Source organism: Silene latifolia, chromosome Y (genome assembly GCF_048544455.1).
Source record: "Silene latifolia isolate original U9 population chromosome Y, ASM4854445v1, whole genome shotgun sequence".
Classification (NCBI taxonomy): domain Eukaryota; kingdom Viridiplantae; phylum Streptophyta; class Magnoliopsida; order Caryophyllales; family Caryophyllaceae; genus Silene; species Silene latifolia.
In genome coordinates this window covers 203,962,936-203,981,019 of record NC_133538.1, presented here as the reverse complement: position 1 = coordinate 203,981,019, position 18,084 = coordinate 203,962,936, and positions in this window count along the sequence as shown.

The following is an 18,084-nucleotide window of genomic DNA, read 5'->3' as shown; positions in this document are numbered from 1 at the left end:
GGCCGCATTGGAGAGAGTGCATAATGTGTTTCATATATCGCAACAAGGAAGTATGTGAGTGACCCGTCACATGTATTGGAGGCGAGAGCTTAGAGTGGATGAGTCTTTATCATATCCGGAGGTACCTAAGCAGATCCTAGACCGAAAGGTTAGAAAGACTAGGGGTGGTGAGACAGTTCTGCTTAAGATCCTTTGGTCTAACCACGAGTCTGAGGAAGCTACATGGGAGGCAGAGGATATCATGAAAGAGCGTTACCCTTTCCTTTTTGACCAGGTATGTATGGTTACGGGGACGTAACCTTGTTTCTTTTAGGGGGGTAGGAGATGATCGCGAGAGTTTTTAAGAGTTCTATATACACCTTTTATATGTTGTGTCGGTATGATTGTCGGGATAGGTTGGGGGTTAGTATCATGTTTTACGTCGTGTTTTGTTTGACCTTCGAGTCGGGAGGCTTATGGGAGTACCTTTGTTTAGTGGTGGTTTGAACTTCGGGGACGAAGTTCCTTTTAAGGAGGGAAGACTGTAATACTCCATATTTATATGTCTTGGGGGTACTCTATCGAGTAGCCCTTACTCTGTCGAGTATGGGCAAGTTGCGAAATAAAATAGTTTCGACTGTTGGGCACTCGATCGAGTAGTCAGGGCACTCGATCGAGTAAGGGGTACTCGATCGAGTACCTTGGGTACTCGATCGAGTGTCCGGTTTACGGGGAGTTTTTCGCGGGTTTTGTTAATTATGCGATTAGGGTATTTAAACATAATCGTCATTGTTTTAATTCACTTTTACCAAAACCTAAAACCTGTTTAAGAGAGAAAGCAGTCAGTCATCTTCCTAATCGCATCCTTAACAATTCCCGGAGTTCAGACGGTCAGTTCGTATCGTAGTTCGCGTCGTTGGATTCCTTGCGTCGAGGGTAAGCTTTTAATATAATTTATATAATGTTTTGCTAGGTTTGGTCAAACCCTAATTTAGGATTTGGGGGTTTTGTGAATAGTAAGTAATTGGTAGTCTTTATGTGTTATATGTTAGGAGGAGAATTCGTAGAAGAGGCGTTTTGAGACATTTGTAGATACCGTCTACGTGTTGTGCTTTCCAGGTAGGATTTCCTACTCAGTATTAGTCCCATAATGGGATATTGGTGATGTGCTGTAATTAGTTGTTTGATATGATGATTGTGATTGTGATTGTAATTGTGATTGTGGTTGTGTTTGTTGATGGTTCTCGAGATGCGTTCTCGGCTGAGTGGGGTCACTTGCGGGAGTGATCTCACGCCCTAGTTTCGCCCTTCGTGGAACCCGCCACGAAAGGGGATGTGCACATTAATGGACGGGGTTATCGCTCGTACGATGAGCGGGGCTTAGGTGGGAACGATCGCGGTCCCCCATCTGGCGGTCAGTCCAAAGGGACGATCGGTATTGAGATGATGGTAGTTGGTGGTGTGTGTGTGTGTTCGGCTGTCTGTTTGTCTTATTGTTGTTATCTATATTGATTGTGTGATTAGTACGACCCGGTGTTGTTTTGTAAAACTGCGGTGATCCATTCGGGGATGGTGAGCGATATTGAACAAGTATAGAGATGATCTTTGGGATAGTGGGATGGCCACGACATGACGATAGAGTCTTCCGCCGTAGTTTTGCATTTATTTACATTTCGATTGAGAAATGATAGTTTGGAATAATGTATTGTACTTTCAGTTTGGTTTCGAGGATTGTACTTATTCATTAAATTACTTATAATAAATGTTGTTTCTGTTTTGTCTATTTGATTATCATACCTCGGGCAACCGAGATGGTGATGTCTTCATACCCGAGTGGTCCTGGTAAGGCACTCGGAGTATGGGGTGTTCTGAATAGATCCTGCATATACCATCTAATACTATACTAACATAATACTTGATTGTATCCACCACAAGTTAAATTCCACGCATAAGGGACAAATGCCTCCGACGACCAACCGAGATAAGTAAGTATACACTGCATAACACCCAAAACTCACAAAGAAAAGAATAAATGCTGCCCCGTTTCTACTACACGCTCACAAAGACAATCATGAAGAATAAATTCCCAACCAGAGAAGCATACACCGAAGAACGATCTCCCTGCTTCACAACATATCACCACCATAGACAAGCACATCTTGCTACTTATACTCCTATATCGTAAAAAACACATAAAATATTTCAAAATATGTACACGGACAAGCATGGCTCGCTACTATTCAAAATATCGCGGATACTATGAATGAATGGGGATTTGATATGCAAAAGTTATTAAAGAACCGGATCTGCCGTTCTAGTATTTGCATCCCATGAAAGTAGTTGCATCATTACAGACTTTCGAAAATCTGGCATTCTCTGCAATTGTAAGAAATTATAGTTGAAATTAATGAACAACACAGTTTCAAATACGATTTCATGTACGTATCTTTGTTCAACTTGTTTCTTACCCGATAATTGTCCGATTACGCCAATCACCGAGCTCACAGTCCAACATACTCAAATACCTCAACACGTGAGCTCCACAATCAAAACTGAATGTAGTATAGTGTTCAACTGTTTAGTAAACAATATTTAATTTCCGTAAAGCGGACACATTAGGGAATAACTTACTTATTTGATTGTTGAGGAACTTTGAGAGTTATAACCCGTGAGAGTGCGAAAACCGCATGGGATAATATGACGGGGAACTACTTGCCAAAATAGGAGATAATTTGGCCACCTGAAAATGTTTCGAGTTAATACTGATTGTACACTAAAAATGTTTTATATACTCTGATTCACAAACTGTCAAGGGTTAGATTAGGCAAATAATTAATACCGTGTCTATGGTTGTATTATGTACATCATAAGACTGTACTTTCGCGCTTGAGTTGAGGATGTAATTCGTTTTACTCTCCATATCGCATATACAAGCCCACCAATGTTTGTCTTTGATCAGCGGTATAAAAACCTGATATAATAAAGATTATTCTCCAATTTACAGCCCTACATGTCCGCCACAAAAAAAAAAAAAAAAAAAAAATAACAAAAAATATTGTTGAGGGACCAGACCTTTCGGATTGTGGCACCATTCACCGGTTTGTATGTCCCACTGATGTATTGATTCCAAATACAAGGATTTTTCTTCTTTGTACAGTTCTACATACCACAAAAGGTGATTTTACAAACCATATCAATTTGGGATAATCAAGATACTTGAATATTAAAACAAGTTCAAAGCTAACCACGATGACAGTCGATGGCAAGTACAGAAGATCTGGTCGATGAAGTGTCGTCTTAATCCCAAACATATCAATCACCTAAAAAAACAATATTAGGAATAAAACAAAAGATTACAGATAATACAATGAAATGAACGCTGATAGTAGTCTACTTACTTGATCCATAACCCACTGACGCGGTCTAAGCGTAGATAAACCCGCTCGTGTGACTTCCATCCACTCAGTACACACCATAGCCTCGCTGTAGTAAGGCACATTAAGAAACATTACTAGAATTATCCAAATAAAAATAAAAATTAAAGTAAAGGGGCAAGGGAAAAGCACAAAAAAATAAAAGTAAAGGGGAAAAATACTTACTGTGTGACATCTCTTCCTTTACGGTGCCAAATAAACTTCACAAGGTCGTCTTCAGAATAAGGTAGACGCCGGTAGCCCCTGACAAATATTAATAAGACAGCTTAAGATCTGTGGTTCACAAATCAAGATCTTTGATTCACATAATAAGACCCACGATTCAGAAATTAAGAACAACAGATAAAACCAATAATAACATCTAAGATTCACAAAACATGATTAATAAGGGAATGGGTCATACATAGGCACACAATTCCACTCTTCTGCACTTCGTTCGACAGTAGCTTTCAACATGTTGTCACCGGAGGTCATAATTCGAAGGCATAACTTCAATGCATTCGTTTCAGTTGACTTACCTATAAATGCAAAACAAAAAGTCCTTATAATTATTCCAAAGTTCACGAATCGGCCCCCTGTGTTTCAGAAATTAACTCCAGTGTCGACAAATCTAACTCTCGGTTCACAAGGTTAAGTAAAGGTATCTTACGAAGTTATAATTAAAGGACGATCGGTTTTGTTCCCTTTGTAATGCTCCAACAGGTGAAACAAATAGACGCCGGTATCCATTTCACCGGACTTCAAAATTGAAGGAGGGATAAACAACTCAGGCATCATGTCGACCATCTGCTGCGAATCTTGGTGAAACCCAATTAATGAGCCTGTCTTTCGCACGAGACACAACCTAAATTAGCACTTAATTATGTGGATGTGTTACATGCTTGTCAAACACTTTGATCGTGAATTCACGAAAAAAAGTAAATTCACAACTTTGCATAACCAGAAATGGAGGAAAAGACGCACCGTAGGTTGCACATAATCTGAATAGTTAACATCTACTCCATTCATAGGGTGTATGACTCACAATTTATTCCATCGAAGGTCGAAACAAAAGAAGAACGGTGGGCATGATGTAGACATGATTGGAGTGCAAATCTGAAAACAAAACAAGATGAAATGAAAAGAAGAACATAAAGATGAAAATAGGTTTCACAAAACATAATAACACCAAACCAAAACTTACTAATTGAACTGAAGAAACATCAATATTTTCCAGACAACCCGGGGGGGGAACTAACACCGTCATTGGAGTATGGAACAAATAAACGAACAGGAGAATCCGGTGATTTCAACTTCTCATTCTTTTTAGGATCTCACACCAAATATTTACAAATTTTAACATACTCGATCACCTTCAGGTATAGTCCTCAACATGCTCCTTGTCAATCTCTGAGTGTTACTTTGAAAAAGAATATCACTGCACTCAACAATCAAAACAATCAGATTCGCAAAACAAACCGTCAGATTCGCAAAACAGTCTATTGGATTCACAATATAAGCCCTACGATTTATAAATTGTCTGATTCACAAAATGAGACCTGAGATTTACAAAACAAGTTCATAGTCAAATACCTTTGTTCTCTTTGTTGAGCAAAGCCCGAAATCCAACAAAATTTTTCTCCTCCCTATTAAAAGGAGTAATAACACGATGTTTCTTTGGAGATACGGAGATCGATAGGCGCACTGGAATTATCTCTCTTCTAGGACGCACAATAGCAGGAGTATTGACATCAACATTATTGACATCAACATTATTGACATCAACATGATCGAAACCGATGGTACCGATAATGTAGGAAATCTGTTCCCTCATCCTCTTCCCTCTCGACACCGATCTATTCTTTCCTCACCTTGTATGCTTTCCTCATCCCGTCCCTCTTCTTCTCGCTTTACGCACGGACCGGTGGTTTCATCACCGACAAACGGTTTCCATGACGACGACGAATGTACGGTGAGTGACCAATGGTTTTTCAGCAATTGCTCAAATTCTTCCACACACGATTTGGAGATGGTGGACGGACGACTGGAATCATTGGAGTATCGGGTAAATCAATAACAATTGGGGTTTCGGCTAGTTCGACAACCGGTGTTGGTGTTGGCTGGGACCGAGGATCAATAGATCTGTCTTCTTCGAAGACAAAAATGATCGTCGTCATTAGCGACCTCCACCGTGGGCAATCTGATGGGGTTGGCAATCTTGGTTTACGACGTTTCTGAATGGGTTTGCTTGTCACTTTGGGATCTGGTGGACGAATCGGTACAAAAGTGTTATCCATAATTTCCAATGCCGCACGTAAATCTTTGTCGGACCATCCACCCATCCTGTCCACATCGTCATTAACAACGTGATCATTCTCCACAACATTCGCTACAATGGATAACGTGTTTCCAACGATATTATTGACCACGTTGTCCAAATTCAGTTCACCGTCCTCATCCTTCTTAGCATCCTCATTATTACCCATCTCTATATTTTCCTCCTTATTCCCATCATCGGCATTTTCTTCATCCCCAACATTCTCATCAAACTCATCCTGTTGGGATGAAATATACCCGTCCGCAATACCATTAACGGCTGCCACCATAGTAGAGACCGCTGCTGAGGAAGGTAGCTTGATCGTAGCTTGAATAGCAAGAGATCTGTAGCTAGCGAAAGCTGCAGCCGCGACCTTTGCGGCTTCAGCAAGTTTGTGAACAATCTCACACTTACTGTCACTAAGGCCATCAGTTTCCTTGTCACCACAATGTGGAATATCAGACCCTATATCTGGTTTGCCTTCTTCGTGGTATTGAATGGTTGATTTTGACCGAACATGCTCAAGCTTTGTGACCGGTGGCTGAGGTGCGGGTGCGAGTGTGTGGTAGCTCATGACAAGGGGAGGCTCCACGTAACCTTGACCGAAACCTTTATTTGCCTTCAACTCCTGTTTAATTCTTTTTGCAATTTTTTCTTTCGTCCAATTACAACAAGTTGGAAACTTTCTTACGACCAATCTTGATTTGTAGACGAAACGGTCCAAGTAAATGTACACGAGCACCATAATGGGTCCACCAAAAATATTATCTCCTTTCAAGCGTTTGACATCTCTCCACTCCTCCTTTTGCCAAGACTCAACTTGGTCACCAACTTCTGTTTGATGAAATTGCACCAATTGAATTCGGAATCGATGAAGTATCACCTAAACTTTTTAAAATCCTCAAACTTGCGCGATTCTCTTGCACACCACCCAACAGAGACGAGAATATGTAAACGATGAAATTTCGTTTAAAGTCATCTCCACCATCTTTCTGCATGGATAATTTGTTCAAGACGTGGTGATCATCGATATATTTGTGTGGATATTGCTTTCGGAATTTTTCCAACGTAGCTAAATAAGCAGGACACTTATCCACATGTGACGCTTCCTCAACAGGTCTTGAACCCATTGGAATGCTCATGCAAAGATGGATGTCCTCCTCTAATACGGGAGTTTTTGTCAAATAACCATCCCTTTCTTTGGGTTGTAATTTGACACTAGCCAATAAGCAAGGTCTCCGGGAACCTTGTCTGTTTCAATCATTAACAGACCGCCAAAGCCCATGTCTTTTATAGCTTGAATCGTGATCGCTCGGTGGATTTTTCGTATCTTTCAGAAAGTTGTACAACCCTTTTGGCGACATTCGAGTCCTCACCGTAGGCGGTCCCTCCGTACGCACCCTCTTTTTTTCTTTGGCGGAGGAGCGACGCTTGCTCAACAACCGCTTTGTGATGGTCGCTTCATCTTGTAGTCTGTTTCACAATAATCATCTTTAGCGTCACAAAATAAGCTGAAAGGATACACAAAAATAAGAACTAATATTTATATAGTCTATTTTGGGGGATAGGACCTAAGATTCACAAAATAACTCTCCGCTTTCACGAAATAACCTCAAGGATTCTTTTCAATAAGACATAAGATTTATATAGTCCGAATGTGAGGAGAAGACCCGAGATTCACAAAATAACTCCCGCTTTCACAAATTAACCTCTATGATTCACAAAATAAGGCATAAAATTTATATAGTCTGAATCCGGGGATAAGACCTGAGATGCACAAAATAAACCCCCAGTCTCACAAAATAAGCTATAGGATTCAAAAATAAGCTATATGATTTATAGTCCAAACTGTTCTTGATCCAACGCCAAGACCAAAAGACACCCTAGGAGGGGACGGGTGAACCCTTTTTTGGGGGACGGGGTTAACAGTAGGGGCCGGGTGTCCTAAAACGGGACGGGAAAGGGTTTAGGCTCATTCGACCAACGCCAAGACCAAAAGACACCCTAGGAGGGGACGGGTGAACCCTTTTTGGGGGACGGGGTTAACGATAGGGGGCGGGTGTCCTAAAGCGGGACGGGGAAAGGGTTTAGGGCTGGATTAGGCGGATCCGCTACCGCGGATCCGCCTAATCCAACCCTAAACCCTTTCCCTTGTACATAGTCATTCGACCAACGACAAGACCAAAAGACACCCTAGGAGGGGACGGGTGAACCCTTTTTGGGGGACGGGGTTAACAGTAGGGGGGCCGGTGTCCTAAAGCGGGAAGGGAAAGGGTTTAGGGTTGGATTAGGCGGATCCGCGATAGCGGATCCGCCTAATCCAACCCTAAACCCTTTCCCTTGTACATAGTCATTCGACCAACGCCAAGACCAAAAGACACCCTAGGAGGGGACGGGTGAACCCTTTTTGGGGGACGGGGTTAACAGTAGGGGTCGGGTGTCCTAAAACAAAACGGGACGGGAAAGGGTTTAGGGTTGGGTTAGGCGGATCCGCTACCGCGGATCCGCCTAATCCAACCCTAAACCCTTTCCCTTGTACATAGTCATTCGACCAACGCCAAGACCAAAAGACACCCTAGGAGGGGACGGGTGAACCCTTTTTGGGGGACGGGGTTAACAGTAGGGGCCGGAAATGTCAACGGGGCATGAAGTTATTATTGAAGTTATTATTGAAATTGTCATTTGAAGTTATTATGAAACAATAGGGAACGCAAGGATTCACAAAAAACAAAGAACACAAAGCAAACTTCATTAATAAAACATAGTTGTCATACATTATATTTATAAACTATCGACAATAGAACACGGCAAACAAGATAGCAAGTTCAATGCCGAAAATTACAAAGATAGTATTTTAGGAAAAGGGATACAAATGTAGGCTATAGGTCCATAATAGAAGGTAAATCAATAGAACATGCATCTATACAATTGCGTAATAAGTTGACAAAGAATAGCAATTGCGATGGCTCGTTCGAGAGACATCATCTGGAGGTAAAGAACGTAAGTTCTCATAAATTGTAGCGCGATCAATAGCATTCAGATGGTTCATGGCACTTGGATGGTTATATTGGTGAAAATGAAGGATGAATTTAGGCGACATATTATCAGTCAGCAAACATTTGCACGTTTGGAATATTAGGTTAGCACCCCTATGAATAATTAGAATACCCTCCACATGGTTGATTTCAAGAGAAAGCCAATATGCAGCGGTTACACCGGGAGCATTGGGATGAATAAGAAATAACTGAGACCAATTCCGACACACAATAGCCATATTTGCCTTGTCTTCAAAGGCATCAAGTTTAGAAAATATATTATGCATAACTCCTTGAATATTGAAAACGAAATGTTGTGAGTGATAGCGAGGGGAAGATAATTTAACTTCGCCAAATCGGCTTCCTTAAAAGACAAACCGATTGCGTTTTGTTTTTGATGACATAAAGTCGCACGAAATGACGATTCGTCTTCTTCAAAAGCATTAACGACACACCCTTTGCACCAAGACTCCATAATTCACTAAAAATAATAATAGGAACGCATAGTAGGTTAGTAACTAAATGAATAAGTTTCACAATGGCAGATCTAGGTTTCACAACAACTACTCCAAGATTCACAAAATCAAGTATAGGATTCACGTTATTATGAATCAACATTACGAAGATCGAGAGACAGAACAATGTAATCTCATCAAGTGCATGCCAACTAAATTATTATGAAAGTTGTATTCGAAGTTATTATGAAAGATAGATGCTCGAGGATTGACAAAATAAAAGGAAAATAAACTTGATTAATAGAACATAGTATTCATACATTATGTTGATACAACATCCGAAATAGAAAACTACTGATTACATATTTATACAAGGGTGCCTTAGCAAGTATACAAAAGTAAGATTAAATACTAACGGTGATAGACCTAAGTACACCGACCGACAACTAAACATAATAGGTTCATTTGAAATATAATTTAGTAGCTACATCCCTATCACGCAAGGGTACAACTTTAAGTCCTACAATCGTGTTCATAAGGTATTCTTGTCCTCATATTCACACATAATACAATTCCTTGTGTTGTATTATAAGGGCATTGTAGGCAAGCTTTCTTTAGATGTACAAGAAAGCAAATATATCAAAGATGAAGATGAGGACGATGAAGATAATCGATCCCTCCAAAAACAAGTCTTTCTCATGGCATATATGTTACGCCATATCCCACCATTTGGTGTTGCTCATTTAGCCAGGAAACCGTCACAACTAGAAGGCCGGGCTAAATGAGCAACACAAATGTTGGGATATGGCAGAAAATATAGGTCGTGAGAAAGGCTTGTTTGTAGGGATCGATCTTCATCGTTATCATCTTCATCTATGATACATATTCTTTCTACTAGTACATGGAAAGAAAGGTAACCTAAAATTCCGTTTTAATACAACCCAAGGAATTGTACAGATGAGGCAGAGTTTGAGCATAGTAATACCTTAAGAACACATTTGTAAGACTTAAAAGTGTACCCTTGCGTGATAGGGAATGTAGCTACTAAATTATATTTCAAATGACCAAGATTAGTCCCTACAAATCAAAGAAGTCATCCGGCAAGATAGCATATCCATGTAATGAGCTCAAACTTGCCTCTTCAAAGATATCGACTACCCGACCCGTACACCAAGTGTCCATAGTTGGCAATGTATACGCAGACAGGAGCAATTGACCTAGGCATATAAATAACTAAAACAGTTCAGACAAAAATAAATGAAAATAACTAAAACATAATAAGTAATACATTTCATACACATACACAAAATGTCATGTTTCGTATAAGTACATTCCAGATAAGTAGGATTAAAAGCCATATCAAAACAAGGTAAAGCATTCAGATGAAGTTTTACAAATGACCAACTATGGACAAAGTGGTCTATAGGTTTCGCAAGATAAGGTCTATGCTTCAGACAAGCATTCACATAAACTCATCATAAAAAGATTACAATCATGAGGCAGGTTTAACTTCCTGCATTATAATGAGAATGATTCGCAAAATATTCCACCAGATTCACAAAAACGACTACAAAATTCACAAAATTAACTCAGGTTTAACAACAACACATCAGTCCAATATCACCTCCAAGTTTCATGATACAAAAACACATAACTATATCGACATTGCAGAATCAACAGAGCACCACAACAAAGAAAACAACAAAAAAAGCACAATATTAACAAAAACGAAACATATTAAGCAATGAACAATGAGAAAAACCTAATAAACAAAAATTGACGAAGTAAGTATTGAAGAGAGCGAACAGGACATACAAATAGTAGATCGAAAATGCTCCGAAATTGATTTTGTTGCGTTCGTACTGATCGGATAATTCTTTGAGGATGATTAAAACCTGCATTATAATGAAAATGATTTAGTAATACATTATCGAAAAAAATAGTAGATTGAAAAGCGTCTGAAAATAGTAGATCTACAATAATTGATCGAAAATGAAGAAAAATAGTGATACGAATGAGAATATCACATACCTAGATCCGAAAAGGACGACCGAACAGAGATGATGATGATGATGACGATCGCGATCAAAATATCAGATGATGAACTGCGTGTGATTCAGACGATGATGAACGAAGTTAATAAAAAAACGGTAGTTGAGTGTTGAGAGTGAAGCGAGTAAATGAGTGAAAGACAGAGAGAGGGAGAGAGAGAGTAGAGAGAGAGAGTAAAATGTCGTAAATGAAGTTGTTGGCTGGCATTTGCTTTGAGTGTATGATTAAATAGGGACACGTGGCAGCATCTGGTGCGTCTATAGTTATTAGATCTGATGGTTTAGAAGGTGTCCAGCCGCCTCACCCTAAGAAGGGTGCCTCACATGATTCAATCTCTCTCTATATATATATATATATATATAAGACATTAAGGCGGTCTCACAATGTAAGACTTTTATAAGTTAAAACTCATTTATTTACATATGAGACAGTTTCACAATGTAAGACTTCTATAAGGAAAAAATTCATCTTTTTACATATAAAAGGACCTTGTCTTACACTACGAGAAATTACTTAAGTTAACCATTCATCATCTTTACAATAAAAGGATCGTCTCACGCTTTAAGACGATAAGACGGTCTTACACTACGGTACGGGATATTACCTTTATAAGTTGAACATTCATCTTTTTTACATATTAAAGGATCTCTCACACTATAACACAGTCTTATGCAATAATTATTAAATTAATAATTCTTTTTTCATCTCAACTCATAAGACTGAAAGAAATTGCAATTAACAAAAATATCATAGGACCAAAACCATAACAATTAATTTTGTGAAAGACCGTCAATAATGGAGATGATTAGCAAAGCATCCATTAAGTCAAGAGTAATTCCACTACAATCATAATCAATTTCTAGGAGCGATTAGTAAAAGAAATAATCCGTAGGCATTAATAGAGTTAAAGAATATTATGATTATTATAGAGTATAAATCATATAAAAATGCAAAAAATAAAAAAATATGAAATTTATAGGGAACTTGGTGAATAATAATAATAATAATGTGAGAAGTAGAAGTAGAAGTAGAAATTTGGTGCTTCTCCTTTTAGTGGCTTATTTTTAGATTTTAACTTTTCAAAAGTTATTTTATACACACCAAAACTCTCATTTCTCTCCCCTTCCATTTCCTTTCTACTTATTCAGTTAGAAAAGCACTTGTAAAACTCTCATTTCTCTCCCCTTCCATTTCCTTTCTCCCATATTTTTTATCCAAACAAAGGAAATTAAATCCCTCCCTTTCTCTCCCCTCCCTTCTCTCCAATTCCTTCAATCCAAACGGACTAGATTAGGCTTGGAGGAGAAAAATTGGATACCTCCGAATCTCTCCCCCTTCATTTCCTTTTACCCTCATTTGCTATCCAAACAAGGGATTTTAAATCCCCTAGTCTCCCTCCCTTTCTTTTCCCTCCAAACCCTCAATCCAAACATACCCTAAGTAAAGCGTTCATTCTCTAATTTCCCTTCATCTACCTTGATGCTGCTTCTCATCTTTTGCGTCATTCCTGGTTAAGATATAACTAAAACGACATAAGACTAAATATGTCGTCGGAAACACACGAATCAGATAACTAAAGAAACCAAATAAGCATATACTATTATGTGGTTTACCTGCAAGCGGCGACGGAAAGTTATGTGCTAACTGATTAGAAATTAATTTTGTTTTCGGAGTTCTGATGTAGATTAGAAACAATAATCAGAATGCATAAATTGCTGTTTTGACATTCTTGTATAAATAGTTGGGCTTTTCAACATTTGATGAACTAAAGTTTTCGATTATTCTGACTCCTTATTATTCTATATTCAAATTCGCAGGCCAACCGGCCGTTTCCCTGGCTAGCATTAGAGAAACTAATGATTTTTTTTTGCAAATTGACTAAAACTTCTACTAATTAATTTTATTGTTAACCACATTTAATAGAACGACTTGCTTGAGATGAGAGTAATTATTAAGGCAGTAATAAAGCTAAAATGAACTAAAAAATGGAGGGAAGGGATGAGAGTTGGAGATAGAAATGGATAGAAACTAGTTTTTGAACCCGTGCACTGCACGGGTGGTAACGAAAAATATTATTAAAAGTACAAACTTATTTATTTTTTTGATATAGTGAATAATTAAATTTTAGAAAACTTAACTTTGTTTACCTATACACTTTTGATAAGTTTATGTTGCTTCCTTTTATTTGAAGTACTCTATTTAAATTTTTTTCTCGACTTTTTAATTTATAAGCGGCGAAATCCGAAAAGTAAATATAAAATTATTGTAAATTTCATAACATGTTTATTTACACAATATACAATTAATTTTACTCATTGTTATACGCTTTTTTTAATCATATTATCCCACTTGTTTGTTCTCTAAATTCTTTACTTTCTTTCCCATTTTCTCTCCCACCACATTGTCTAGACGTCTGGAAACAACGTTTGCCATCACTTACCAACTACCTCGAGATCCACCTGCAGACCCTCCACCATAGCGGTGACCGCACCCAACGTGCACCTCGGACCATGACTTCCATCCCAACCCCTGTCTCAACAGCCCCTACACAACTAACCACTCCCCAAGAATGTATAACCTACGTCTTCCAACTATCCTACCTCACCTTGCCACCATCATCTTCTACCTCTCGTACCCCCAGCCTGACCATCATCCCGGCCCCACCCCATACATGACCCATAACGCTTCGCATAATCTTATGAGACTCCTCACCCATTGCGACCCCTCCCCTATCACGATCTCTCGCCAACACCGCTCAATCATTCGTCTTTCAAGTCGCCAAATACTAATTATGATTAGTAGCAAAATTATTCATTATAGTAATTTATGAAATACGAATATTTGATTTTGACAATGACGCAGTCGATCTAAACGTTCCGTAATGTCATTTCATCCAATAGACCCACTTCACTCTAAAGTTTTTAAACACGGCACCCTCACCATCTCTTCTTCTTCTTAATATTCTTTATAATTTACTATGGAGTACGACAATAGTTTGTAACATTACACATTTACCTGCGAGTGTTTCAATTTACTTTGAATACAATAGCAATATATATATATATATATATATATATATATATATATATATATATATATATATAACAAAATATATACATTAACAGGTTTTACGTCAATTTGGTGGTTAAGGTGAAATAGTATACTATATCCAAGTTCATAAATAACCTTCTTTTTAAGTGAGAATTTACACTTTTTTACTATAATAATCTAGTTAGTGGTGGCCTTATTCAATAAGGATGACAAAGAAACAAAATTGTGTATGCTAAAAATTGGTTTAAAAGACATGTTGTCCCAACTCGGCCTCGATCCGGCCAATATGAAATTTATTTGTTTAATTGTTTAATAAATAACCCAATAAGATCGGTTTGCACTTTATACAATTGGAAATTACCTTTAATAACTCAAATATCTTAAAACAATAATTTAAGTCAAACTTACTATTGCATATTAAGTTATTGACTACATCAAAATAAGTAACTCTTAGGAAAATTAGTAAACACTTTCCTATAGATAATGTGACTTTACGGTACACTATTTTTTCGTGAAATTATTACGAAGTAACCCGTCGTAAACTCTAAGCCATATATTGTTAAAATTAAAATGACAATCTTCGGTTATCCATATCTGAAATGATGTCCCTAGCCTCTAATTTCAGAGTAGACATTACCAAGTAGGAGGTTTGTCTATTCTACTTGTTGCGACTGTAATAATTTATGTTTCTTATATTTAAGAGATAAATACGAATCATGCATAATAAAAATAATAGCATTAAATAGAAAAACAACATCATTAAAATAACAACTTTAATAATCATCATCTAAATGTACCAAAACAATAATCATGATCTGAAAAGGATTAAAGTGCGCAATTTCATCCAACCCTTCCAATAAGAACTTTACAATAAGAGGAATTAACTCACACATTGTACAATTTGATGATGATAATACAATACTTCAAAAGCAGTAGACGTGAAAATTTTGGTAATTCTATACAGATAACAAAGTCGTATACAATACTATTAGTTTTTGATGTAGCATGATACTGTCGTTTCGTACCAAAAATAAAATACCTAAGTACTACTAACAGAAGTCAGCGGTAAGTAGGGTCGATCTCCACAGGGAGGCGGTGTACTATCTATTTGTCTATTCTATCCGTCTGATGTCACAATTGGGGGTTGAATTGATTTGATTATACTACTGAAGCTAAGGCAAGAAGGAAATAAAAGCAAGAGAAAATAACAGCAAGAGAGAAGGGAGTATGCTAGGAGTCGGTCCACCGTGGCAGCTATCAGATCTTATACTATCGGGAATATTAAGGCGATTAGACTATTGATAAGAAGAGCTATGGTCGTCACCTTTCGGTCCTTAAACCGCCCTAGAGCGTAAACAGCTTAACTTTCGCCCTCGCTGCAATACCCTATTGTAATTAAGCAAGCCTTCCCTTCCAATCTTTCGATCTAGGTCGGGGTTAACTAAATTTATGGTCTCCTGCATGCATTCATTCGACCGGATAACAATTAAATTGCCTAATACAATTCTTATCGCAGGGCTAATCTATTTAATACAATTAAAGCATTGCTACCACGGCTTCCCTAATCCTAACATACTACGGGGAATTAGCTACTCATGGAAATAAGGGAAACAAACTTAAAGGAAATAAGAATAATAAACATTAAAAGGAGAGAAAGGAAGAAAGAATTACTTGAATTAAAGAGATCCTAAAATGAACAAAAGTAACAAAGAGAAAGAGTAGCAATGTATTCGAACCGGAGAAAGGGAGAGTATATGATCCTTCGATTATTGGATGATTACAAATGTCATCCCTAACTCCTATTTATAAGAAAATAGGAGTAGGATTAAACCTAATTAACGAATTAAAGCTTAAAAGCCCAACCCGTCAGTGAAGCCACTCGATCGAGTGAAGAAATCACTCGATCGAGCAAACTCAAACCAAAAAGCATTTCGATCGACCAAGGAAAGTGCTCGATCGAGTAAGGGCATATAAGGAACTGGTCGATCGACTTAGAATAGTGCTCGATCGACCGATTATTGACTCCTAAACCACTCGATCGAGTAATAAATCACTCGATCAAGTGAAACTTGACTTCAAGACTCATCACTCTCGTCAATTTGACTTGACTTGTCCTTTTAGCTCCCGAAACGCCTTCACGCATCCCAAGACAAATAATATTTCCCGCTCCAAATCTACTCTTTCTCCAAATGCATGCAAAACGGACGGTAAATGACTTGATTTCACTACTTTCCGGTCTATTCCTGCAAATAAGACAAAATACACCAAAGTAGCAATTTCGGGGCATTTCGTAGCATAAAACTACGATAAAAGCATAGAAATACGTGCGTAAAATAGGCTAAAAAGACTATATAAAATGCACGTATCAAATCTCCCCAAACCAAACCTTTACTCGTCCCCGAGTAAACTAAAATGCAACTAAAGGAACGGAAAAAGATAACTCAGAGCTAGCTACAAATGCCCACTTAAGCCAATTTAATGCGAGCAAACTAACACTTATAGCAGATAGTCAAATGCAAACGAGTTATAAGATGTTTGTAAATAAAGCTGAACCGTCGACCTTGCAAGACCTTTAACAATGGACTCTCACGGGTCACTCTCTCTCATGAAGCAAAGGGTGAACATATATATGTAAGAGAAAGAAAGAAATATAGTCGCTCACCTAGACTACGACCCACATAAACATGCATGCAGCTAATATGATAAACAATTCTAGCTACCGTTCATACATTCCAACCAAACAAGGTCCGTCACAGCCGAGGGCTTACAAAGATATGGTAAAGTGAGGCAATGGGTAAGAAAAGGCAAAACATTTATGGGAATGTGGAGGTATAGGTGATCAAGCTAGTACCTAAACAGAACCATATGACAACATCCAATTCTCAACTCAATTATGGAATAAGCACATGCCCTTCACTTGGCATAAAACTCACCAAACCGAACCAAACATACTCCTCATATGAAATAAGGTAGAACATAGGAGTAGAAACCGTCAATCAAACAACATCTTTTTTTTCTTTTCTTTTCTTTCTATTTCTTTCGGTTTCTTCTTTTTCATTCCTTTTTTTTTTTTCATTTTTCTTTTTCTTTTTTTTTCGATTCTTTTTTCTTTCTTTTTCACGTTTTTTTTTCGACTCCTTTTCTTCATAAATACCAACTCCAAAACAATAGATACAAGCCAAACTTGATACAATAGAAAATATACCGCAAAACAATCTAAACTAGCTTGACAAGGCAGGCTAAATTTGGATGTAGCTAAGGGGTCAACTGGCAAATTTGGCTAATGTGGAGTTAAATGGGTAAAAATGAAAGAAAGGGAATGTAAGCACCTCCCTGCATGTGACACCAACCACTATCCCGAATGTATGACGGCAAAAAGCAATTGAATTTCATATATGTGCAAATTGATGATACATGTTATGCAAGGAGTAACTACTCACAATCCTACATGAAACTGGTCATAAATGACACCAGTTTATAAGGCTCTAAATCTTAGAAATTTATAAGTAGGTTGCCAAAATCTCAGGTCAAGTCTATTCGTTCAGCTAAATTAAACATTAACTCGTAGACATGCAAAAGACAAAGCTAAAAGATAACAGTTTAATGCAAGGCTTAAGCAGAAAGACAAATTGCAGTGCAATATCATCATGGAAATCTACCGTTCCAACTCAACCTATATGCTAAATTAAACGTGAAATTTTTTGAATTTTTATGGAATTTTTGGATTTTATGAAAATAAACAATGATGCAAACATAAATTAAATGTGATAACTGAAATGCAA